The 3310-nt window shown below is 26.6% G+C and overlaps 1 non-coding gene across 1 annotated transcript; it reads left to right on the top strand.

Annotated features, from left to right (window-relative positions):
* The first annotated feature begins 557 nt into the window (after window positions 1-557).
* On the top strand, window positions 558-631 carry TRNAI-UAU (transfer RNA isoleucine (anticodon UAU)). The gene has a single exon. It is a non-coding gene; the product is annotated as a tRNA-Ile (tRNA).
* Window positions 632-3310: the final 2679 nt, after the last annotated feature.

Below are 3310 nucleotides of genomic sequence, written 5' to 3'. Positions count from 1 at the left end.
CAAATAATAAATAAATGAACAAAAAATATGATTCCTTGAAATAGTTTTATAATAATAATTTAACAATTTGAGACCAATAAAGATACCAAAATACTAAAATCTTTTACAACGCAGTACACATACAAACAATGGAAGTTTACAATTCATGGTGATCTTACTTTCTTTGATGTAACTAGCATGATTATGGTATTGACAACATAAAATAATATCAACAATTTCTTATTCATCTAGCAATTTATGAATGTTAAAACATTAAATTAAGAATAATAAATAGAAGTAGAAATAAATGTTGAGCAACAAATACTAAAGTTCAAAAGCAAATAAAGATAAACTTCAAGTAAATGTTTTCAAAATAACAAAACATCAACATAAGAACAAAAAAAGTTGTTGGTCATTAGTACATATACTTAAAAGAAAGCAAATGTTTTTCGAAAAACATACATAAGCAACATAAAACCAACAAAAGTCTGGTACAATCGGGAGTTTCACATCATCAGGACCAATTTTTTGTTTTAGTAGTAGATGGTTATTTAGAAGGATGATATAACTTAATGTATGGTCTTGTAGCTCAGTTGGTTAGAGCGTTGGTCTTATGAGCCGAAGGTCGCGGGTTCAAGCCCCGCCAGGACCATTTCTTTTTTTAGTGTTCGGTCCATTTTTAACAGAATCTCTTTTAAAGGCCGTGACAACTGCTTCGTCGGTGGCCAACTCAAAGCTAAGATTGTCCAAAGCTTACAGGTTAACTCATCACTTTCAACACCAATTACTATTTTAGTGGTCAAAGCTTCACTCTCATGATCCTATAGTGCTTAAATCATCACTTAAGTCTCGACAAGATTTGATTCTTGAGTGAACTTGATCAGCAAATCTTGAAAAGTAACTTCCCAAAGTCAACATATATAAAGTGGTACAAAAGATCATTTCTTCTTCATTTGCGGAGTATAGATCCTCAACCATATATTAAAGTAGAATAAGTTCACAATGAGCAAATGAACAAATAAAAAAAATCAACTCATATATGATAACACGAAAAAAGAAAATCACATCTTACCACAAACTTAGGTTCAACATCAGTAAAACTTTCTATGATTTTTTCATCCATGCACACTTTTTTAACTCTAAATGATTGATTAAATTTGCTAGTATAATCATTCTTGCACTCAAGTTTGAAGAGATAAGTCTTATCAATCAGGACTTCAAACTCTTTAGGAAGATTTCTAGCATCAGTGTTCTATTAGTAAAAGTATAGCTTGAAATTAGTTAACTCAATCAAAATGCATTACTCTAAATAACTACGATCATTTAAATAATTCTAAAAGCAGTCCAAAATCTTGAATATGAAAATATTTCTTAATCATTTGATTGAAAATGATACAAAACATTAAAGTTAAAAGGCAAAAAATATGAGTTGATATGAATAGATTTTAAAGTTAACCTTCTCTTGTAAGTCAAGAATATCATAGCATGATTTCTTCAACATTGTAGTTGCATCACGATCAAATACAACAATAGTTGTAGAATCCGTATCATCAATTACACAAAGTCTGAGTTTATACCTAACAAAAAAACAATTAATACATTATAAATATTTGTTCATATATTAATATTCGTATATCAATAAAAGCAAAATTTTGGAATATTGTTAATATTACCTTGGTGTAACCTTAATCACATGTTTATTACACTTCTCACAAAAAAAAACATTTTCAAATCAGGATAGACAACATTGTCGCAAATACGTGTCGTGTACCACTAATCATCATGATCCAGAATGTGTTTAATAGTAGCCTTCACTAGAAAAGTACTTTCCTGGAACATAAATATTTCAACACTATTCAACTCAAACAATTTAACTGCAATGAAAAGAAAATGAATTAGACCTCTTTAAAATCTGAGACCTTCAATGAAGTTTCTAGGATTGAGCTTAATGAATTCATCTTCTAAGGTTGCTTTTGAAGACAGACATAATTAGGTCAGAGCATGAGAAAAAGATTTTGTATTATCCCACGTCGTACAACATACAAAAAACATTAGTAAATATATATTAAACACAATATGAACAAAAATAAATTGCATATAAAATCTAATTACATTTTTTTCAACTTCACAGCATCTTCACCATCACAGTTAAAAATTATCTTCTTACATTTCATACAATTTTGAAGAGAAACTTTTTCTACAAAATATATCAACATATCAATAACTTTCTATAAATTTCTAGAAATAAAATTGTTCCAGTCAAAAAGGGTGTAGAATAACCTTTAGACCGAAGACAAAAAGAAGGAAGTATTTTAACCCTAGCTATTGACTCACTTAGGCCAAAATAATTTTGTCCATTGACCGTGGGAGTAACACAATTATTTATAAGCAAGTCGGGCAGTGGCGGATCTTGACAAAAAATGTTGGAGGGGCTAAAGTAATATAATTTTGAGATTATTAGATTTGATCATTAGTATAATGTTTTAAGAAATGAATTCTCTAACTGAATTGATAATTAGTCTAATGCTTCAAAATATGTGAAGAGATAGAGTTTATCTTCTTTTCATTAATAGTTTCTTTTTTATCACTTTTAAAAAATGAATTTATTCTTTTATTTTTATCAATATACTTTTCTTTTGTAAATAACAATAAAAAATAATTTATCATAGTATTTTTTTATAATTGAGACACATACTTATTAAAATAAAAATATACTATAATCAAGTCATAATTAAAAATCGGTTATGAAAAAACACATAATACATTATTTATTTTTCTTCTATATTCATAAAAAAATGAATATACTAAAAAGAGCTCATGAGATAAAAAATAATATTTTACGTTATTGAGACAAGAAACAAGAAAAGGATGTGATAAATGAGAAATGAGAGCAAAAATAATGAGTTTGTTTCTAACTTTTTTTTTCTTCAAGAATAGAAAGAAAACATATGAGAGTAAGAAATGATTACAATATTAGAGTGAGAAATTATTACAATTTGTGAAGAACTAAAAAGATAATAAGAAAGAAAATAAAAATTATCTTAAAAAATATTTGGTTTAATTATTCTTTTGATTCATGTTTTGGTTTAAAAATGTTAAATTGATCCTCTAGTTTTTTTAGTTTTAATTTGGTCCCAATTATTGAAAAATTGATACAATTTGATCTTTTACGATAAATTTCATTCAATTTTTTAAAACAGATCAATGACTTTTTTTATTAAAATAGAAACTCTTAATATATGGTTTACTTTGTTGGTGTAATTAACATTATTGTAGGATCATTTTTTGACAAAAAAAAACAAAAAAATTAAGCCTAAATATTTTTATTCTT

The sequence above is a fragment of the Vigna unguiculata genome, chromosome 3 (assembly GCF_037176805.1).
Source record: "Vigna unguiculata cultivar grain cowpea cultivar isolate G323 ecotype 2 chromosome 3, ASM3717680v1, whole genome shotgun sequence".
Classification (NCBI taxonomy): Eukaryota; Viridiplantae; Streptophyta; class Magnoliopsida; order Fabales; family Fabaceae; genus Vigna; species Vigna unguiculata.
This window is presented reverse-complemented; position numbering and strand designations above follow the sequence as displayed.